The sequence below is a fragment of the Cydia amplana genome, chromosome 3, assembly GCF_948474715.1.
Source record: "Cydia amplana chromosome 3, ilCydAmpl1.1, whole genome shotgun sequence".
Lineage (NCBI taxonomy): Eukaryota > Metazoa > Arthropoda > Insecta > Lepidoptera > Tortricidae > Cydia > Cydia amplana.
In genome coordinates, this window is record NC_086071.1 from 18,825,779 (window position 1) to 18,850,321 (window position 24,543).

Below are 24,543 nucleotides of genomic sequence, written 5' to 3' on the forward strand. Positions count from 1 at the left end.
CATACTTATTAGGTTATGTTTAGGTACTGATAAACTTTGTTAGCGATTCATAATACTATGTATAAATTAAAAACTGAAATAGATAACACATTAAATAATACGGAACCCTAAAAAGTGACCAAGTCCACCGGTGGCCGAGGCGGGAATCGAACCCGCGTCTTCAGCTTACGCGGCTAACGTTCTGACCACTTAATCCACTTATAGACCACCCGGCCACGGCGGTAACCGTCCCAAATTCTCTGGTGAATGCTATCTTAGCCGCGTCACGACTCGACTCACGACGTTAGCCGCCTAAGCTGCAGACGCGAGTTCGATTCCTGCCTTGGCCAGTGGCCACCTTTGTACTTGATCACTTTTTCTTTAGTGTATGTTATCTTTTTCAGTTTGTAAGGTATATTATTGGTCTTATAAATGTTTTATTCTTTCTTTCTTCTTTTATTTTCTTCCACTAGTATATCGCGGATTAGCAAAAAGTTTTTTTTAATACGTAGGTACGTATGGATTTCCGCAAAGCAACGCCTGATTCTATAATTATTTTTGTTTCACTTCAGGAAATTACTGATGTTCGATGTAATACCTGCTTAGATTGTATCTTGGTTATACACCGTGATTAAGATTACACATATCCGAGTGATAACTACTATATGTTTTATTTCAGGTAAGTGCTGAATGATATGGTCATGGACGGATCGTGATAATATACATGTTTGGTAAGCTTAATAAGATACAGTATATTAATTATAAATAGCGCACTCCCATCTTAAAGGCTGGCAACGTGCTGTTCTGGTTTTGATCCAACAACAAAAGCCTAAGTAGCTACTAGCTCAAGCCGAACAGTGGGATAACTACTGGGTAGGTTGTAAACAAATATTTCCAACCCCTTAAATATCAATATATATTGCAAGGTGAATATAATAATATATTTTATCCCTTAGGTATTAAACAACTTTTGAATCTGGGATAAACCCACAAATCGTGAGTAAAATTGCCTTTTTCATACATTTTGGCTGATCAATGTTTTCTATGGAAGAGTTAAAAAAAATCGCGATTTGCTGGTCCCATAGTCAAACTTACATATTCACCTCCTACTTATAGATATATACAGATGTAGTGCATAATTGTTTATATCGTATTTTCTCGGAAACGTTAGTATTTGTCATGCTACTTCAGTCAACCTCAGTACTTTTTGTACCGAGACTGACTGAAATAGCAAGACACGTTCGTACGTTTCCGTGAAAAAACGATGGAAAATAATTATGCACTACATCTGTATGCCGATTTAAAGTAGGTACTAAATACTACCATCACTACGAGTACTATCATGTAAGACTTAAATGAGTTTGTGATATAGTTTTCATACAATACAATTACCCAGTCGGGAGCAAAGTATGCCCATTTTACGGTACCTAACTTACTTATTTTGAGCCTAAATTTAGCACCAGCAGCCGTATTACAGATAACCGCGTATAAAACCGCTCGTGCGTCTATTCGACAATGTTTCAACGCCTTTAACACCCAATGGATATTTAACGCGACCAAATTCAATCTGTTACAATTAGAATCGCTTAGCGAACACAGGCGAAGGTGTCAGTAGACCTCAGGACCTAACCAAGATGAGCTTCCGCTTCGCCATCGAATCGCTTTGTATCTGTCACTGTCACACTAATATGGAAGAGACATAGAGATGTCTCTTCCATATTAGTGTGACAGTGACAGTTGCGATTGGCATGTTGGCTACGGGGCCTGAGCCGCCTGTTGAAAGAAAACGCCAAGCGAAACAATTAATGTAGGAAATATTCACGTGACTTTTTGTGGCATATGTCAATCCGATATTTTTTTCATTTCGTTTGCCGTTTGTCGATGTAGGTACTATTGTTATCTTGGCTAGTCCTCCAGTAATGTGGGGCCTGCCGACGACAAAAAAAGATTTTTAATTGCCTATTTTGAAAAGTTCAGGCGCAAGTCACAGTCGATGTAGGCCGTTCCTAAGTTTCCTAACCTGGGGGTAATTACCCCCGTGGGGGTAAAACTGGTATTTTACGGGGGTAATAAGCTGACCTAATATAACAATACAACAAACGTACACGTTTTATTTTTTATTACCATTGGGAGGAGGGGTAAAATCAGGTTCCCTAGTTAGTCATAGGGGTGACCGGACTGAAAAGGGTAGGAACCACTGATGTAGGCTCTAGACTACCTCCTCAAAAAACTCTTTAGTAGCTACTATTATCTGCAAAGATGCTGTGGCCAATGATGATTCCGTGGTTCCAGTCACACTGGTCCCATCTCCGTCACCAACGCTTTCGCTAACAATCGCACCAGAACCGGCCTCAACTGGTTCCCAGCGGTTATCTGCTAAGCACAGGCGCCGTCAGAGTGGCGGAAAATTGAGAAAATTGTCGCGACGCGTAGGCGGGGGGGGGGGGGGCAGGGTTGTGGGGAGGGGGTGACGTCACCGACACGCCCCCGGCGGCGATAGCGATAAGGTACCGTCGGATGCTTAGGTGATTAGGATTTTAACTTGAGTAGATAAATACTACGTAGGTACTTATGTCGTAATACGGGCACATGGGCACAAAATGCTTTAAAGGATACTTAACTTTTTATTAAGGTCCTAATTTCAAAAATCATAAATTTTTAGATGCGCCGTTTTGCAGGCCGCTGCCGACTTGTGTAAGGGTAACATTCCATTTCTGACCGCAGCTGCACTACTGGTACTGAACGCGTCGCTGTTACTGTCAATTTCCATAGTTAAATGAGCAGTAGTGCAGCTGCGGTTGGAAATGGACTGTCACTGTTAAGTTAACAAAAATGCACGCAAAATGAGTAAATTTACTTGTCATCGACATATTTATTATTGTTTTTCATGAAAATTCAATTTAAGCAACTGTTTATGTTTACGCTTGTTTAATCAATCAATCAATCATTTATTTATTTGTAAAAATACAGTAACAAAAGGTGTTAGAACTATTCAGGTATAATGTGTATTTTGCTTGCAAGCAAGCGTGCAAATATAATGTCAACTCTAAGCATGCAAAAACATGATAATCTTGTATTAACTTAAGGTAAACCCCTCTAGCATATATACCTACTACTACTTAATATCTATTAATACACTTTAGCAAGTATGGTAACGGCACCAATTATTGATGTATTTTAACCACAGTTATGCCCGCTCGTATGAATATGCGGCGAATATTAACTTTTGCTCCCGACTGTACGTGACATTTAAAAAGTAAATTTGCTCGGAGCTCGTTACTGTCGTGTAAGAGGAGAGGCCATATTTCAATGTTGTCCTTCGATTTACGAATACGAACGTAACGAGAGAAAATGCGCAAATACGCCGATAATGCCAAATGCTGCAATCGTGTTCTAGATCCAGGTTTAGAATGAAAAAAAAAAGTGAAAACTCAATGACATCTCACGTCTTACGCTCTCGCGAGTTTAACATTTTTTCCCCATCACAAAAAGTGCACAGCGCCGCTAAAGAAGTTTTCACTTCAAAAAATTGATGACACAATTTGTTAGGTTTAAAAATAAAAGAAAATTGAAATCAGTAGGTAGGTATCAGTAGGTATACTTAATCTGTGAGTTTAATAGGAAATGAAGTTGTGAACAAAATGCCTACACACTTAAAAACAAGCTGTCAATTTCTTAATTATCACCTACTTCAGTTTATAAAAATAAGATGATGGCTTTCAGATAATCTCTCAAAGATGTACATTTTCTGCAGCTATGCATGTGCACTTTGATCTGACCCAAAACAACATCTCTGCAAACGATGCATCTGTACTGTACTTTGTCCAAAAAGTGGAGCGTCATCTTGCACACGCATCGCAATCTCCCACTCAACCTAGCCGTAATTAATAATAAGATCAACGTTTGTATTCATTGTAGTTTATAACATTCCAGTAAACTCTCGTCTTATATGTACCTATTTACTATCTTTTTGTTGGTGCTTCGGAACCACTCCTTGCATTTTGACATAATTTGACATTCCTTGATAATTAATTGGCATCCGCTATTGACATTAATTTAGAGCGGTTTCGCACTACGTTCGATCCGAATCCGATCCGAATCCGTGAAAATATGGTCCGAAGTAGCCGTAGAACTATTTCTATGGTAATTTACGCACTCCGTCATCCGATTTCGGAAAGAAATCAGACGGATCTAGTGCGCAAATTACCTACCATAGAAATAGTTCTACGGCTACTTCGGACCATATTTTCACGGATTCGGATCGGATTCGGATCGGACGTAGTGCGAAACCGCTCTTCACTCTGTAAAGAAACGCAGCGTCCTATATTCTAGTTTACTAGAAAAATAAACTACCCATGAAAATTTGCCTTCAACGTTGTTCAGGCGAAGCCTATCGAAACTCTTACGACTGCGAAATGGTAAACACCCACACATACCACGCCATTGCAAAAACAACCGTGTACCCTAAGTTATAATGTTGAAATTGGTAACTATGTATATTTTGCTGTATATTTTAGGTGTAAAGTGATACGTAGTGGTTATAAGTTTTCAATGGGGTCGGAGTTTGGATATGTTTTGCCTAAGGCTGTTTTATAGAAACTAGAGCCTGTGTATATTTTTGAGTTGTTTAACGGTTGCTTTACAACCACTAACCTTCGTAAGGGAGTGCTTATTTTAAGTCAGTAGGCTTAGCACAAGAGCGCCGCGACAGTATCTAGCCCGCTAATTAATAGCCTCGTAAGGCCCATACAAACGAAACATCCAAATTTTCCCACTGAAATTTGAACCTAATTTGTAGGAAATAGACTTGATTTTGCGTTAATTGAAAATTGAACGAAACAAAGCAAAAGCGACTCTGTTCCAATTGAACGTGGTTTAAATTACATCGAACTGAATAGGTACTATAGGTAGGACCATGGGTCTTATGAGAATAGGTACAGTTACAAAAATCCGAGCTTTATATCTCGCGCGCGAGATACTGTCGCGGCGCTCCTGTACTGCCCATTTGAAGTCTACTCGAATACCTATGTATTTTAAAGGGTTACCCCACACTAGCGTCTTTTGAGCATCGGCGTCTAGTCAGCGCTATGGAAAATAGCGTCGCTGCGCAGTTGCGCCATAGAGTTGAGTAGACGCTGACGCTCGGGAGACGCACCCCACGGTGGCTCTTACACCCATATCATAATTGATTGAGTTCTTAACTCGCTTTTACGTAAGTTTACAAATATCTGAACACGCCTCTATTGTCAGTGCGTTAGAGTGCGTGTTCAGATATTGTGAACACCTTGGCCACTCCGATATATCTGGATGGCGACTGTACAACAAGTATCTATACTCTTTAGGCGCCCGACATGACGTCACTCGCAGTCCCGTCTAGACGTTCAATGAGTGACGTCATCGCCCACGCTACGCCCACGCCATCTGGTTACAGTGCAGAAAAAGTGTGGGAAGGGCGGAAATAGGCTGAATAGGTCAAGTTTGTGTATGCAGGGCGCAGGATGCGGCAGTTGAGTGGCAGTGGAATTTTGTTGTCCATTCGCCATCATGGCTCCTCTACACCAGCGGTCGGCAACCCGCGGCCCGCGGGCCGCATGTGGCCCGTGAACCTGTCACTTGCGACCCGCGAGCCTCCCTGGCTATTTTGTATGTAATATTGACAAACGACAATGTCTGATAAAGTCATAAATATTAACAACGTGCGGCCCGCGTCAACTTCGTTATAGCCTGACCAGTAATATATGATAATTGTCAAGAGGGCGCTGTTATTCTCATGTATAGGGTGACAATTCAGTGTAGTATGAAAAAATTAGTTCCAGTGAAATTCCGCAACATGGCGCACCCTCAATAGATCCTGGTTCACCTATAACTACTATGTGGCTCTTGGCTGCTAAAAGGTTGCCGACCGCTGCTCTACACGATGGGCCAGCGCCGGCCACTCCAAGGGACGCAGCCATACGGCAGAATGAGATAGCAATATCACTTGCTCCCTCTAACGCATAAATGCGTCCCTTTGGAGTGGCCGGCGCTGGCCCATCGTGTAGAGGAGCCATCAGATATATCGGAGCGGCCAAGGTGCTCGAGAACATCTAAACACGCACTCTTACGCCTTGACAATAGAGACGCGTTCAGATATTTGTGAGCGCCTTGGCTGATACGATGTATCTGATGGCGACTGTCCCTCGAAAAAGGGAAAGCATGATTCGCTGTCAGTGTCACACATAAGTTTTTCATACAGGGAAAAATACTCAGAAGTTTTTTAAGCGCCGAGTCTCGTAAAAACGAGCCGAGTTCTTTAAATTCAGACTCAAAAGACTCGTACCTACCAACACTAACTGCAACCCGACTGCAACTTGTATGGGAACTGCACGCCAAAGTTGCAGTGTCATTGCTGATTCTTCAAAATCCTGTACAAGTCTTCTTTGAAGAATCCCTTACTGAAGCCCCTCAAGAAATGCCGTGACCACGATTGTGCGGACTTCACCAGTTCACCACAGTCAAGATACTGTTTAATTAATGTAATATTAAGGAAACGAGCAAACGAGCCGCCTGGTGGGAAGCAGTCATCCCCGCCCATGGACATAAGCAACATCAGAGGAGCCACTTATGCGTTGCTGACCTTTGATAACCCTAAATACCTGCTTCTTGAACAACCCCGCAAAGGAAACACCTCGGAAGGTAGCTCGTTCCACAACTTGCACGTTCTGGACAAAAACGAGCGAGAGAGTTTTAATAACAAAACTTCTGTGAGATACAGACATATTAAATGTACCTAGGTATTAAAAACGGGTCAATCACGTATTTCTAGTCGAAAACGCTCCACATGTTTCACTCCGTACGTACGTGAGTGACCCGTTTTTAATATATTTAATATGAGCCAGAGAGTTATTTGAAACACTTTAGTGACTGTTGCAGCGTGCAGTCGTGACATTCTCTAGAGCATCTCGAGCGTGTGCAATGCGTTTGCGATATTCGTTACACTCACGACCTGGGTCTGAGTAACACGGAACGAAATAGTGACGGTTAGTTACCAGTGTTGTGAATAACGCTTATTTTTGGGCTTAAAGACTCGAGCCCTCAAGACTCGTAAGTCTTGAAGACTCGACTATATTTGAGAATTGTATGTATTTATTTTCCGCGTATGGATGTCAGAAATCGTCTTTGCCGCCTTTGAGGCGTTAAGCCTCGAGAGTCTTAAGGGTTTGAGTCTTTAAGCCTCGAAATGAGCGTTATTCACAACACTATTAGTTACTTATAGCATGTGTAAATTTCATTCGATAGCGTGTTCGCGTTTGCGTTATGTCTATTTGTATGGGATTTAGAACAGCGCGCCAAGCGGGACGTTTTGGAAACTCAAAATCCCATACAAAATGACACTTAACGCAAACGCGTACGTCACGTCACGCTATCGAATGAAATTTACACTAGAGGGTACATCTGTAGGTAGGTATCTATTATATCTATCGGAGTAAGATAGATATAATAGATACAAAAGTAAAGATTTAAAAAGTGCCACTTTTGAATTTTTTTATAAATTTAATTATTGTTAGTTGTTCAATAGAAAGCACTAATGCAAAAATCAAAAAACACTTATTATTGTCATAGCTAGTGCATTATCTGGCAGCAACCGATATCGGATCGGACAATCTAAAAACGCTCTAAGCTCTCACGGAAGTTAACGACATCGTCAAAAGAATTGCGCAACTGAAGTGGGAATGGGCCGGCCATATCTGTCGAAGGGATGACGACATTGACGACCGATGGGGCCGGCGAGTACTGTTCTGGAGACCTCGACCGGGAAGCCGAAGAGACGGAAAACCACGAGCCAGATGGTCGGATGACATTAGAAAGACGGCAGGGCCGACCTGGCACAAAACAGCCGCGTGCAGAACAACATGGAAATCCATCAAAGAGGCATATGTTCAGCAGTGGACGCAAATATGCTGAGAAGAAGGCTCCGTCTACACCGACATGTATTGTCACGACTCACGATCTCTCATTATAAATTGTGCCTTATTTTGTCAACAGTTGTGTTTAAATAATAGTATGGGAGAGCGCGGTATCACTTTGTAGTGCTTTTAAAGACAATTTCATTCCACCTCGTGGGCTGATTGCGTGCAGAATCCATTTAAGAAGGGAAGCGCCTTTAAAGTGCATTTTAAATTAAGAAAGGCTGAGAATTTTAAATAAGTTTCAAGAAACCGGCCAAGTGCGAGTCGGACTCCGAGGGTTCCGCACCATCAACAAAAAATAGAGCAAAACAAGCAAAAAAACGGTCACCCATCCAAGTACTGACCCCGCCCGACGTTGCTTAACTTCGGTCAAAAATCACGTTTGTTGTATGGGAGCCCCACTTAAATCTTTTTCTACTCCAGCACTTAAATGTGTCAATTAAATGACTGACAGTGATATCTAAAGCAATGTCATTTGAATGATTTGTCTATAGGCTCATAAGATGACTGCTAGCAGTATAATACAACTGCTTTATTTTTTTTAAAGATACAAGTTCCGATCATCTTGATTGAAAGAGGTATGTTTTCATTTACAATAATAACTCTTTTTTTTTTAAATAATAACTCAATTTTTTTAAATAATAACTCTTTTTTTTTAATAATAACTCTTTTTTTTTAATAATAACTCTTTTTTTTTTTTGCTGCAGCTGTCATAGAAAAAGTAATGTATGCAACAGCTCATAATTGGTTCTTAAAATTCTCGGGTCTTTTTTTACAAAACTCGACTACGTCTCGTTTTGTAACTTCGACCCTTGAATTTTAAGAACCCTTATTATATCACTGTTGCATAAACTACTATTATTTTATTCTGTTTTTAGTACTTATTTGTTGTTATAGCGGCAACAGAAATACATCATCTGTGAAAATTTCAATTGTCTAGCTATTACGGTTCGTGAGATACAGCCTGGTGACAGACGGACGGACGGACGGACGGATGGATGGACAGCGGAGTCTTAGTAATAGGGTCCCGTTTTTACCCTTTGGGTACGGAACCCTAATAAAAGGAAATCAATTATATACATTTAGCTTCTGCGTTGCCGTGAAAGACCGAGAAATCATTAAATTGTATTTAATATTGTTAATTGCATAACTTTCCTTGTGTTATATTGACTACGTAACATTTACATTTACTTAGCTATTAATATAGAATTGATCAATTTAGATACTTTTAAGTTTTTTTAAGGATTGTAATAACTACATTATTTGCTGATTATTTTTTCTATTCTATACTTTAAATAATAATTTGATATATTATGTTAGTTATAACGCGTTAGAAATAGTACAGTCAGCAGCAATAGAACTGCTAAGCTGGCGAGGTGTTCAAAATTATCTTGACCCGACTTTATTGTTAAGAGAATAAGAGCGTGTCAAGGTAATTATGAACACCTCGCCCGCTTAGCAACTTCTGCTGCTGACTGTACGGTTGCGTCTTTCCACAAGGCCGTTCAGAGCGGGGCAGCCTGCTTGTATTGGCGGGATGTGCGCTCACGATCCTTTCCAAACGAGACACGACTAGCTCGTAGAATGTTAAATGGCTCCTCACACGATGGGCCAACGCCGGCCACTCCAAGGGACGCATTTATGCGTTAGAGGGAGCAAGTGATATTGCTATCTCATTCTACCGCATGGCTGCGTCCCTTGGAGTGGCCGGCGTTGGCCCATCGTGTAGAGGAGCCATTATGGAGCAGCTATCTGGTGGAATGCGAACGGTTTTTGTAAAATCTGCACTGTCTGCCTTGTCTTAAACGGCCTCGCTCTGTCTGTCCATCATGTAACTCGGCCAGCAATTCCCTATTCCGTATTTTATAGTTTATTACTATTTTGTGTCATGATGTGTAGGACTTTTTCATGAGTCGTCGAATGGGCATTTTTATTTTTTTCTCATAGGTATATAAATCGAAGTTGCCAATTTTGTAACCTTATTTTCTCCCCCTGGGGTTGTAATAATCCGTGCTTATGGGGTTGAATTTCATACACAGGGTGCCCAGTAATTAATGGATAACCTTCTAACCACCGACAGGGCACCTTAGGCTAGTCCAGAAAATGGATTATAGCTCTAGTAAAAGTTTCGTGGTTTTCGAGATAATCGCACTTTTTAGGGTTCCGTAGCCAAATGGCAAAAAACGGAACCCTTATAGATTCGTCATGTCTGTCTGTCTGTCCGTCTGTCTGTCCGTGCGTATGTCACAGCCACTTTTCTCCGAAACTATAAGAACTATACTGTTGAAACTTGGTAAGTAGATGTATTCTGTGAACCGCATTAAGATTTTCACACAAAAATAGAAAAAAAACAATACATTTTTGGGGTTCCCCATACTTCGAACTGAAACTCAAAAATTTTTTTTTCATCAAACCCATACGTGTGGGGTATCTATGGATAGGTCTTCAAAAATGATATTGAGGTTTCTAATATCATTTTTTTCTAAACTGAATAGTTTGCGCGAGAGACACTTCCAAATTGGTAAAATGTGTGTCCCCCCCCCCTGTAACTTCTAAAATAAGAGAATGATAAAACTAAAAAAAATATATGATGTACATTATCATGTAAACTTCCACCGAAAATTGGTTTGAACGAGATCTAGTAAGTAGTTTTTTTTTATACTTCATAAATCGCCTAAATACGGAACCCTTCATGGGAGAGTCCGACTCGCACTTGGCCGCTTTTTTTTTAAATTTGAAGTATGGTGAAACTAGCTATTAAAAAAAAAGCGGCCAAGTGCGAGTCGGACTCGCCCATGAAGGGTTCCGTATTTAGGCGATTTATGACGTATAAAAAAAAACTACTTACTAGATCTCGTTCAAAACAATTTTCGGTGGAAGTTTACATGGTAATGTACATCATATATTTTTTTTAGTTTTATCTAAAAAGACAGAAAAGTTCGATTATCTCGAAAACCACGAAACTTTTACTATACCTATATGTGCATTTTCTGGACCAGCCTAAGGTGCCCTGTTGGTGGTTAGATGGTTATCCATTAATTACTGGGCAACCTGTATATAGCTCTAGGAATTGGATAACTGTTTCATTTTTCAAAGCTAACGGTTTAGGTTGTGGGTTGTGCGACTTCTATCAGTATGTTAGTAACGAAACTGTTTTGTATAAGGTCCATGTGGCTAATTCCGTCATAGGGTCTATTCCGTCCACGAGCGTATAGGTACTTCTTTGATTTTCAATCGTAGGAAATAAAACCATCTGCTTTTGATTGCTGAAACCAAAAGCAATCGCTGCTTTGTCGATGAAATTATCAATTTTGTTCATAAGTTCGAGAAAAGCGCTAGTAGACGGAATATTAGCTCCTATGACGGAATTAGCCACATTGACCTTATGTATATTTTGATGGTAAAATATAACCCCGCAAAGCAACACCTATTTATTGGCTTTTGGTCAAACAATCATAGTAAAGTAACGAGAGCACCAAATGTGCAGTATCTTGATAATGGCCGCGAACCGGACGCGAATACTATTGGCCGGTGAAAGTAGATCTCACAAAAAATGATCCCATTCCTGCGCCCGCGCAGCGACATTCACTGCACTGTTATACGAGTACTGGTACATGATCCTTGTCGTTTTATATATTGATACAAATTTGAAAAAATAGTAGCATCCGATAGCCATCACCAGAAGTGACGCAACAGAAAACTGCGTCGCCAAAATGATTTTTTTAATAATTAAGATTGTTATTATTGTACGTATGTATCTATGTTCGTTTGTAAGGTATGTACGAGTATCTCTAAAGAAATTATTCCCACGTCGACAGATTCCCAATACAACAAATGAATCCCTATTTCCCTTTGTCACGGCATCACGCGTGAATTGCTGGAATTTCGCTAATTATTTTTGTCTTGTGTTTGTTATTGTCAGGAGAAGGTTCTTATGAAAAAAAAAGTTGAGCGGGACATTACAAAATTTTAGAAAACTTAATGACCATATTGATACTTATAAACATAATGTACACAAAGCCTTCACGAGGACAGCGTAAAGGATTTTCAGTAAGTATCTTATTTAAAACAGATGATCAAATGTTTTTCACCTCAGCAGCTCGAACAAGAGTACTTTGCTACTTAAAAACAGTGAGCAAAATCGCATTTTGCTCACTGAGTGAGACAAAATGACATTCAAGTGACCTTAATATTCAAATAAATTTCAATATGTGGGGTCTAATACAAGTTCGAAATACTTGGATTCTATTATCTCTGTCCTTTTCACGTCGTTAGCAAAAAGAAAGAGACAAAAAAAGTTCAAACGACATTGAACGGTATATTGACGGTTTATAATAGACCCCCGAAAAAGGTCAGAACGCATGTTCCAAAACACGTACGAGTATGAATTCTTAATAATTAATTAATGAAAATAAAGTTTAAGATTTGATAAAAACTGATAAAAACACAATATTTTACGTAATTTATTGTATGATTAAAATAATGAACTCAAAAAATACACAGAATATCACGCAAAATAAATAATTATTATTTTAAGAATCTCTACTATGGTTTACAAATAGTAAGTATTCGCAATTCGGACCGTATCTTACAATGTTTTTTTTATACAAAAAAAAGTTGTCGATTGAAGTGTCAATCAAATCAATTGATGGACGTTGTTTCCATTTATTACCTATTTTACTGAAATTTATTAAGTTTTGTTGTTGTGTTTGATTGCGGTAATTAAACTTAATTGTTAGTATATCTTAAGAAAACATGAGTGAATAGGTAAGTGATGAAGAAGGATTACATCTTTCAGGTTGTCTAATATGTTCTCACTGCGGAGGTGAAAAGTTTTGTGAACTACACGAGATCAAAGTTATTTACATCTCGTGCGCTTTTGAGTCTTTCGCTTGCACAGGACTCAAAATAAGCACTCGAAGAAATATCAAACTTCGATCTCTTGTTGTACAAATAACTATTGTACGTTTTTTTTTACTTTTTATTTCATAAATTTGCCACTAAAATATGCGAGTTTTGCCGTTTATTGATTATCAAAACTCGTATGACGGAGTTTCCCACAGCCGAGACCAATTACAACAATGCATTAAGAATGTATAGTTAGCACCGACGCTAATTGATTATATGGTTTGAAAGGTATCAAGTTGGTACAGTCGCCATCAGATATATCGGAGCGGCCAAGGTGTTTACAATATCTGAACACGCACTCTAACGCCCTGACAATAGAGGCGTGTTCAGATATTTGTGAGAGCCTTAGCAGCTCCGATATATCTGATGACGACTCTACTACCAACATAAATTATGTATAAGTATTGTCCTATTACAATGGGATAAGGTGCAATATTCTAAGTATATTTTTGATGTTGACTTTATCCTTTTCGGGTACTGGCTGCGCGAGCGAAGCGAATGCAAGCGGCATTCGGACTTTAGAAATGTTGGCTTGATTTGGTTTTATTATCAGTGCATCTCGGCCATTCGATTTTGGTGTATGTTTTAAAAGGGATTTGCTTATCTACAGAAAACTCGAGTCTCTATATAGGGTTAAAAATGACTTAAAATTTGACTTAATAGCTAGAGTCTAAAAGACTTACTCGACGACTTCAAGAACTCAACACCATTTTAAAATAAACATTAGTTTGAAATTACTCTTTACACTACCACACAAAATATACATTCTGTGATTGTAGTTTAATTATAAGTATTGTGCTACATTTTTGTACATGTTTGATAATAATATGATGTAATGTGTCTGAATGTATGTTTTATTTTCAGGTAAGTACAGGATGAAAAGGTCATGACATGAAGATAATGTAATAAGATGACATAATATTTGGTAAGTCATTTACCGTAAGTGTATTTGGACAACATATGAACATAATCAGCTTTTTTAAATCCAGTAAGACGAGATCGTTAACCCTTTATTACACAACAATGTATGGTAAAAACAACATAAATTTAGACCGACTTTTGCATTGTTTTTCCTAACCATAATAATTAGGAAAAGCGGCCAAGTGCGAGTCGGACTCGCCCATGAAGGGTTCCATATTTAGGCGATTTATGACGTATAAAAAAAAACTACTTACTAGATCTCGTTCAAACCAATTTTCGGTGGAAGTTTACATGGTAATGTACATCATATATTTTTTTTAGTTTTATCATTCTCTTATTTTAGAAGTTACAGGGGGGGGGGGGGGGGGACACACATTTTACCACTTTGGAAGTGTCTCTCGCGCAAACTATTCAGTTTAGAAAAAAATGATATTAGAAACCTCAATATCATTTTTGAAGACCTATCCATAGATACCCAACACGTATGAGTTTGATGAAAAAAAAAATTTTGAGTTTCAGTTCAAAGTATGGGGAACCCCAAAAATTTTTTTTTTTCTATTTTTGTGTGAAAATCTTAATGCGGTTTACAGAATACATCTACTTACCAAGTTTCAACAGTATAGTTCTTATAGTTTCGGAGAAAAGTGGCTGTGACATACGGACGGACAGACTGACGGACAGACGGACAGACAGACAGACATGACGAATCTATAAGGGTTCCGTTTTTTGCCATTTGGCTACGGAACCCTAAAAATGAGCGTCGAGGAGACTTGAACTCACTTAACTTGGTATCTTGTCTGTGTTTTGCGCTTTTAAGGGTTATAAACGAATTTGAATCTTTAAAGGTGCCCACTGATTAACAGTCCGCCGGACGGTATCGGCCTGTCAATTATTCGGAACTGTCCACATTTTGTTAAACTTGATTCGATTCATAAAATCCATAAATCATAATATATTTTCTAGCATATGTGTAAGTGCGTGCGAGGCTGAGGGAACGAGGGAAAGTAAATATCAGATCAAAATCAAATTTACTTAAGATTTTTGAGGTTCAAATGCGGCTTCTAGGTACACACACGCTTAACATGTTTAATGTTATCGCTAGTAATTACGCTCGAGAGCACAATATCAGTGGGTATGAAGAAATTTCTCACAACAATTTATGAAGATGATAAATTCACCATTGTAACTACATTTTGAGTAAGTATTTTAACTTACCAATTATCTTTTCACTGTCGTAAACAATACCTACCAGCATATTTAGCCTGTACCCTTAGTGTAAATTTCATTCGCTAGCGTGACGTGACGTGAGTACGCGTATGCGTTAAGTTACATTATGTATTTATCTATCTAACTACACTTGTTTATACTATTGTTCTGTGTTGAGGCACTAACATCCTGGACGCTTCGGGCCTTCGGCCCTACGCGGAGCTCGGCCTTCGGCCTTCGCATTAGCTGCCCACACCACGTTTCACGTCAACCATAGCGGCTGTGTCCCTGATACAGCAGCTAGCCTATCTCTATCTCCATTTTTTCTAAGCATGAGAAGATAGCAAATGACTCAACCTATCTGCCGTTTTAATTTGGCAAACGATGTACCAAACAGCCTGTATACAGTTCCGTATCTTAACTACTGTGCGTAACGAGTGCGTGCGCGGCTCCAACATTTTAGCGCACGTGCACGTCTACGCACACGCAGCCAGTGTGGCCCTGTCTTAAAAAGACTCAAAAGACTCGTGCTCAAATAATCTTGAGCAAAGCAATACAAGAAACAGCCATTATTTGCGCCACAGACAGGAACTACGACCGGTTGGGTATCGAATAATGAATTTGGCAATTTGTGCCCGCACCGCGGAACAACTAGGACGATGTAGCGGAATGCCTAAGGGCAGTGTATTAGGGCCAAGTTTCTTTAAGTACCATGCATTTTCTTACACTGAAAGAAATGTTTGCATAACAGTAACAGAATATTTTTTACGAGTACTAGTTGGGTTAATCAACTTTTTCTTGTCACACGTTGCTATGGTTACGGTCTCTTGAGACACTCTTAAAACTCTAGGTTTTTCGTATTTAAATGAACCTAACTTGCAGTTTATGGTAGTTATAAGACTTTTCCATAATGGGACATCTACTGAGCATGTTAGTAGAACATGGTACAGCAGTTCTTTTAACAATCTATGCTACTATTGTCTCCTCGCTGCTGGGACAGAATAACAACAAGAAATAGTTGATTGACCCAGTTACAAGAAAATAGATCACGCCGCGGTAGGCCTAAGAAGCGCTGGCTGGACGTCGTGATATGAGATGGAAGTCGGACATGACAGAGAACAATATCACACCTGAGGATGCCGAAGACCGGGCAAAGTGGCGAAGATTGAGCAAGAAAGCGGACTCTGGCGCTAGGCCGGAAAAACGCTAGGTTGAAGAAGAAGATAAGAAAATTGGGATTTGACTTTGAGAACTATGTGTACCGCCAACAGGTTGATTTGTATGTAACAGCGAAATCGGTTTTAGGATAGGTATTGGTCAAAATTTATTTCTTTATTACTTTGGATTAGTCAATAAGCGCTGGTGGCCTAGCGGTAAGAGCGTGCGACTTGCAATCTGGAGGTCGAGGGTTCAAACCCCGGCTCGTACCAATGAGTGTTTCGGAACTTATGTAGGGAATATCATTTGATATTTACCAGTCGCTTTTCGGTGAAGGAAAACATCGTGAGGAAACCGGACTAATCCCAATAAGGGCCTAGTTTACCTTCTGGGTTGGAAGGTCAGATGGCAGTCGCTTTCGTAAAAACGAATGCCCACGCCAATTCCTGGGATTAGTTGCCAAGCGGACCCCAGACTCCCATGAGCCGTGGCAAAATGCCGGGACAACGCGAGGTAGAAGACTTTGGATTACCTAGACATTTTTTTTAATTATTCACACTCTCCGGCCAAAACTCCTCCTTGGTGAAGGTAATTCAGCTGCAGTTGGCATCCGAATGTCACCTTTAGGGTAACATTCCATTTCTGACCGCAGCTGCACTACTGGTACTGAACGCGTCGCTGTTACTGTCAATTTCCATAGTAAAATGAACAGTTGTGCAGGTGCGGTTGGAAATGGACTGTCACATTTAGGATTAAAAATAATGAGTGACAATATAATATCAGTCTTTAATGACACAAACCCGTTTGCATGCACCGCATATCACACGGCCATTATGCAAGTTATCCAAACCGGCTTATTGGGGTATTGCATCAGGCTAGTGTGTGTGTGTGTGCGTACGTGTGCGTGTGTGCTTGATTGTGCGAAAAATGTACTACGGTATGACCTTTTGTGGCCTGAATATCTTTGTTAGGTACCTATACCTAAGCGTTTCTGCTGTGTTAGGTTTAATGTCAGGTATGCTTGATGATTTACATTTTTGAATCGCTTTGTTATCGAGCGCAATAGGTATACATATGTACGAGAACATGTTCGTGTATATTATAATTATGTATGAAGATTTCAATTTCTGTTGCAAATTAGGATCCGTTATATTTAAATGGGCACTGCAGCCGTTAGTTGTTATAAGAAATGTCTCATGCGCGTTGTCGAACCAGTTGTGTTTTTATAGATCTAGGTTATGATGTTCACATCTACTGACTATTTCGTATTTAACTCTTTAAGTCGTTAGCCGCAACGTACTTGCCATGATACTTAACACATTCATTGCCACCCAGCCAAACAAGACATCCGCGCAAGGCCACAAAAAATTCGTCATATAAAGCTGTAGTACCACGATCCCGACTATCGGGTCTTCCGGCCCGGGAACGAAATCATAAAATACCCGATAGTCGGTTCGATAGTAGAAGTACGTACGGTTCCGAATCGAATGACTAAATAGCAATGTTACTGGGTTATATTAATTAGTTCCTTACATACAAAGTTAACAGCAGTATCTTAAGATAGTGCTTTTTGAGTAAAGTTCAATTTTAATCTATTATGCAACTTTAAATCACCATGAAATGGCTGACGACTAACCGAGACTTTTAATTACATGGATTTAAAGAATCACTTTATTTCTTGCTTTCTTTCTGTTACCATTGAAAATCTGTGACAAAGATTCGATTTTTCACTTGTATAAATTAACTTTTTACTAGGGGTCGCTTTAACCCAGCGGTCGGCAACCCGCGGCCCGCGGGCCGCATGCGGCCCTTGAATCTGTCACTTGCGGCCCGCGAGCCTCCCTGGCTATTTTGTATGTAGGTAGATATGAGCGCCGATGGGCATATAGCCGGCGGCGGCGCGCCGGTCAAAATTGGTCGGCGGCGGCGGCGAATCGGCGGCGTGACCTTGAAACACCTTCGATTAATGAAAACAGAATCCAAACCAAAATTTTACCGAAAAAACATGTTTTTGCTGTAAGAAATTGATGAAATAAATGCATTCTTTATTTTCAAGGATAATTTATTGAATAAATTTATTGAATAATTTATTGAAAAATCGTATAAACTGTGGATAAGCGGTATCGCGCGGCATCAGAGGCGGTCTTAATCTTGGCGAAGCTCTGTCCGGAAGATCTTAGCGAGGCCCTTATCTTTTGTGCTAAGTTAAAAATTGCGGATTGACTGTATCAGAGAAACGTCTTGTCGACAGTCCAAAGAAAATCGAGCTCCGTCATTAACCAATATCGACCCAACAAAACCGATTTATGTCAAAAAGTGAGGTCCAACGCGGAGCTCCATGTGCCGAACACCAAAGACTTGATTTCGACGCCTCCCAATGCGAGGCCAGAGGATGAGCTGCAGGTAAGTATACAGCTAAGAATCGAACGCCAAGTGTAAGCTTGGCTAACGGCCGAACGCCCGGAGCTCCGATTGCGGCGCGCTTCTGTGCGAGGCCGAGCTGCAAGAGAGCAGAGCGAGGGTGAAGGCCGATAAAGACTGAAGCCATAGTGTTAAAGATCTGGAGCTTTCCTGCAGGCGCATCCGTGCGACGCCAAATGGCGAGCTGCAATGGAGCTAAGATCGGATAAGGACCAATGCTCAAGCGTTTTAAAACAGGCCGAAAGTTGAGCTCCAAACAGGGCCAAAAACTTGCAGGTTCAGATAGCGGCTTAATTCCATGCGAGCGATGCAAGGCCAAAGATTGAGCTGCGAGAGAGCAAAGCTTGAAATTTGAACAGTGACCAAGTTTAATTGAGACCCGATTCCGCGCCCTTCCGTGCGAAGCCAACGGCCGGACGTTTGAACGTGAAAACGCTTAATATCTCAAAAGTAACCCCATTTTATACCTTTTAAAGATGGTAATGCTTGCAATGGTTAAAGTAGCGGTAAATGACGAATGGTTAGCTGGCAAAATTAGTTATGCATTGGATCGGTAATCCAAAGATGTGGGTTCGTGTCTCACGTTAACTCACTGTGATCAACTCTAGCTAACTAGCCAGAGTTGATCACAGTTAATTTTTTCATTATGATTGACATATATCTAGTGTATATATATAACCTATAAATTGTAATGTGGAACGTTCCACAATAAAAATGGAAGGAAATCAGTATATCTATTACAAGCATATTGATGTTAAAATTGATATTAAAAGACTAGTAGCGCGGTTACTAGATAGATAAGTTTGCATTTGCCTTCGATATTTTTGAATTATACGGGCCTAAAATACCTTTTGAATGCCTATAAACTATTCGAAGTGGCGCCGTTAATGATCTAAACTCGATTAAAAATATATTATCTGATTCTGAAAGTAGTAGTAACTACCAAGGTCACGCCGATGCCACGCCGATAGCGCAGCGTCGGCGGCGGCGGCGCGAAAATTTTGTCGGCGGCGGCGGCGCGCCGGCGCGGCGCTCATATCTATATGTAGGTAATATTGACAAACGACAATGTCTGATAAAGTCATAAATATTAACAAAGTGCGGCCCGCGTCAACTTCGTAAACTACGTGGCCCTTGGCTGCTAAAAGGTTGCCGACCGCTGCTTTAACCGAATAAATCGACCGAATATGAAGGTTGGAAAACTTGCCAAATATGCCGAATACCGAATAATTACCGAATATTCGGCCCTCCATTACATTTACATTTTTCGCCTTATTACAAAGGAGTAAGGTGCAAAAGTGTAAACATATCTTTGACGTCGACTGCACTTTGATGAAAATACGACCCAAATAGTAAACTGGCTCTGTTACTGTCATTATAACTCAATAGTAAGATGATTGCTTAACCAACTGGAGCACCATTCGACATTGTTTACTTACAGCTCGAGACATCGCAATACAATTGTGTTTTATACTGAAAATATTAGAAAGGTATGATTCAAGAATATAGTTATGATTAGGTACCTATATCAATATAATACCTTGTGCATGACATCACGAAATCTTTATACAGTAGTTTCTGCTTGCGACTTAGGATGCGTATAATGATGATGGCTGTATCAATAACTATCTTAGTCCTTTTTCGGTAGGTACTAAAAGTACCCCTTTATCAAATTTCGTCTAAATCTGTTGAGTGTATTAAGCGTAAAGAGATACAAGATCAAAACAATAATAGGGATTAATTGTTTTAATGATTTTCATTTAGCATCAACTTTAGCGGTATCCATACTCTAATGTTGTTATTAAAACAAGTCAAATAGAACCCCTGGCAACGTCACGCGCTTGGCTAATTGTAAATACACACGATCCAAAACGTGTATAAATATTTTTCATTTGTTTTGACCTTTCGGCAGACAATGAGTAGAGATCGTGCGAAAGTGAATAGCCTATTGAAATGACATGTATATATTATATAATGGTATATACTCTTTATACATATATAGGCGTTATTTCCATAGACTATTTTACTATAAATCTCAGGGGAACAATACTAAAGATGTGTGACAAAGGGGAGGGTTGATTCCCGCAGGTCTCTCATCTCCTCAGTGAGAAGGCAGCCTTATGGTGCCTAAAATGACTAAAATGACGTATAAAATGATTATTGATGCTGAACATACCATGTTTGTCCAATTAAATAACCCAAATAAGTCCCATTCGACCGCTAAAGGTTACAAGTTTGACTTTTGGAAGCACATTAGGTAAATAAGTATGACTTAGTTTTAGCAAATCGTTTTTACAACTTCGGTTATACTTAGTTTTCAATTCAATTTAACATATTTTGTGAGGTTTATGAAATGTTAAAGGAATTTATTTTTATGAACGCTTATGCAAACCTTTTGTGTTTTAGCTCAATACTGTTTTATGATAATTATGATATGACTTGACATTTAATATTTGGGTGTCGGCTCTTTTCAAGATATGAACGTGAGAAAGACACAATTTCGACAAGATTCCCGTACGATTAACTTTTTTTGTAGCTTGTTACTTGAAAAACTAAAGATTGTGTCTTTCTGACGTTTAAAATAAAAAGAGAAGCTATCACGATTCGCGTGTAATTTTTTTTCAAAGCGGGAAGGCCAAGAACAACAATATTACTCAAAAATTTAATCAGATCAAATATAAGTCTGCTCTATTTTATATAGGTATATAAGTGATAAGCAGATTGCGTTAAAATCACCAAATATCACTAAGGGGGAGGTCAAAAATAAGCCAAATATGATCACATGATTTCTGGACGACCCCCAAGAGAATTGTGACAAAAAAGCCGCGATGCTAGGAAGATAATGATATCACCACACTGGTCACACCATTTTTACATCTGACATTTTGACCTGTAGCTCGTCTGGGTAATAAACACGGTTTAGCCAGACACATTCAAAGAACATAGCAATCGTATTATAAGTATTATGACAGCGTATGGTATTGCTCCGTGAGAGTCCAGTATAAGAATAAGAATAAGAATTGTTTATTGCCACATACATGAACATAAAATAGAGTTAGAATTACTTACATAATAAAATAAAACAGTTGTTATCATATACAAAACAAAAGTGAGAAGATCTTTGTATTAGGCAAAGGGTTCCAGTCTCAGCGTGTGCCGGGCCTAGGTGCCCGGCGCTGGTTTTCAGACCGGTCCCAGACTAAGGACGGTCGGAGAATATTACCTACATTATTTATGACAAATTACAGTACGTTTGTGCTCGTTTGTATTCCTAACGGTTAGCGAGCTAACATAGAGTTAGACCAAGATTAGTCTGCAGCGATTTTTATAGATACGCAGTGCAAGTGTTATTTACACGTCATAAATTCATAGAAGTTTGACGTTTAAAATGACACTTGCACTGCGGGGGCTATCAAAATCGCTGCAGACTTTTCTCGGTCCGACTCTATCTCACATCGAAAACAACAATATTTTGTCGGTCTGGGAAATAAACACGGTTTAGCCAGACATATTAAAAAAACAGCAATTATAAGTATTATGACAGCGTACGCTATTGCTCCGTGAGAGTCTGGTATGTATTCCCATTGGTTAGCGAGCTATCGATTCTCATGAAAAATGACTTAAATACCAAGGGTATGTTACGTATTTCGGACGCCGCACCAGGCGAAAGTCCAGTTCAGGGTCAAAATGACCTGTTTCGCAGTGAACGTGTTAAATAATGGTTTTGACCGTATTTTATAAATTTCATTTGGGCTCTATTTGTAATGTTTGCTGCTGACAGGCCGATAGATTAGATTAGATTAGATATATTTATTTCTTAAAGAGAAAGACACAGTATTTTACACAATAGGATAAAACAAAGGCTTTCATTAAAAGATCGTCAATTTAACATTAAAAACAGAAAGAAAAAAAAATTAAAAATATAAGAATATAAAATTTACAAATAAAACAATGTCATAATAAAAAGAAATGTTAATGTATACATAGCTAGGGCCAACCTAGGTATTGTCGAATGTCAGGAACAAAAAAAAAACAAAAATATTACAAAAAAAAACACTCAGTTGTAAATAACTTTATCAAATTATTTAAATAAAATAAAAATATATTAAATGTCAACGATCTTAATAGGTAACGAAAAAATAATAATAATAGTATTAATGGAAATGTCAAAATTCATATAAAATTAAATTAAATGTTACAATAATAAAGTAGGTATAAAATCAATATAAAATTATTTCATAATAAATTATTTTTCGCTATATTCTTTAACTGAATATAGCGACATTTCTATTAAAAGTTCTTTCAGTTTATGTGCAAACTTGTCATTCGAGGATTCGTTTTTGAGGTTGGCGGGTAGTCGCTCATACAGCGACGGGCCGATCACTCGCGGAGACTTATCTAACAATGCGAGCCGCCGCGGCACTGGTAGTAATCTCCCCGTCTGGCGGGTAATTCTACCGGGCATATTTGCACGTTTAAACGAGTTTATATTTAGACGCGTGAACATAATTACCTCGTATATGTAAAGCGAGTAATACGTCAATAGATGGTACTTTTTGAACAACTCTCGACATGAGTACCTCGGATTCACACCTGCCAGGATACGTACGGCTCGTTTTTGAAGTTTAAATACACTGTCTGAATTTGTTGAGTTACCATACAAAATTATACCGTACGACATTATTGAGTAAAAATATGCATAATAAATCTGAAGTAATGCATCACTAGAAACAATTGGTTTCAGTTTGCGCAGTGCAAATAAAGCACTGCACAGCCTTTCACACAACTGGTCTACGTGTGCTTTCCAGTTCAGTTTGGCGTCAATTATGAATCCGAGGAACCTGGTTGAGTCACAGCGTGGCATCGGACTCTGTATCAGTGGGATATTTGCGTTGTTTCCGGTTGAAAACAAAATCACATTGGATTTCGTGACATTGAGGATGAGACCGTTTGCCGAGAACCACTCATGTAGTTGGCTGCATATCAGTGACAGTTTTTGTTCAAGCAGTGGGTATGTGGACGCATTTACTATCACAGTGGTGTCATCAGCAAACAGCACCATCGTACCATCAGCAAGGGAAATAGGAAGATCATTGATGAACATCAAGAACAAGGTGTTTCCGAGCGACGAACCTTGAGGTATTCCTAGTTCTAGTTTACCCGCCATGGATTTGAGGTTTTTACCCTCAATTTTGACCTCAACTGTCTGTTTTCTGTTATCTAGGAATGATGTGAATAGCCTATGAACGTTATTTTTTATTCCGTAGTGCTTCAGCTTCTCTAGCAATAAGTCATGACTAATCACATCAAACGCTTTAGATAGGTCACAGAATACCCCTGCCACCTTGTCCTTTGTGTCCAATGCTGTTGTTATGTAATCATGTATTTTTAATGCAGCAGTTGTAGTAGACCTATTTTTTCTGTATGCATATTGTTTGTCTGTCAGTAAGTCATTTGTCTCCAGATGGGTCATTAAACATTTTGATAATATTGATTCAATTAGTTTTGAAATATTAGGTACAATAGTTATTGGCCTATAATTATCCACAGAACTTTTTTCGCCCTTTCCCTTGTAAACTGGACATACCCGAGTGCTTTTTAGTACGTCAGGGTACACACCGCAAGAGAACATAGTGTTTATATTAATAGTACCCCCGCAATAATTGGCCATATGCACTCGAGTACGTTCAGAGATATGTCATATATATCTAGGGTGGTCCGAGCTTTCAACATAGACCTCAGAGTTTGAGTTAAGTCTGTGAGTGTAATAGTAGGGAGGACAAAATTAGGTATATCTGCATTTTCGAGGTAATTACGCAGGTACTGTACAGAGTCCGATTGTTGTATATTGTTTATATTGTATTTTGAAGCTATTGTAAGAAAGTGTTGGTTCAAGTGTTCTGGTACGTTGCGAGATGGTACAGAGTGTCCACTTTCATTTTTAAGTGAGATAGTAGTCGCAGAGGGTTTTGTGGAGGTTTCGTCGTTGACTACGCGCCAC

At 39.2% G+C, this 24,543-nt stretch overlaps 1 protein-coding gene and 2 long non-coding RNA genes across 3 annotated transcripts in view; 1 reads left to right on the forward strand and 2 right to left on the reverse strand.

The window, feature by feature from the left end:
• Positions 1–10,850, reverse strand: part of LOC134662863 (uncharacterized) — a 122,952-nt gene extending 112,102 nt beyond the window's left edge. The window contains exon 1 of the long non-coding RNA XR_010098095.1: positions 10,756–10,850. This is a non-coding gene — a long non-coding RNA (uncharacterized LOC134662863). The remainder of the gene's footprint in view (positions 1–10,755) is intronic.
• Positions 1–24,543, reverse strand: part of LOC134662856 (uncharacterized) — a 256,695-nt gene that overhangs the window by 199,940 nt on the left and 32,212 nt on the right. The window lies entirely within an intron of this gene.
• Positions 1–24,543, forward strand: part of LOC134662790 (cyclic AMP response element-binding protein A) — a 184,296-nt gene that overhangs the window by 116,184 nt on the left and 43,569 nt on the right. The gene's annotated exons all lie outside the window — the stretch shown is intronic.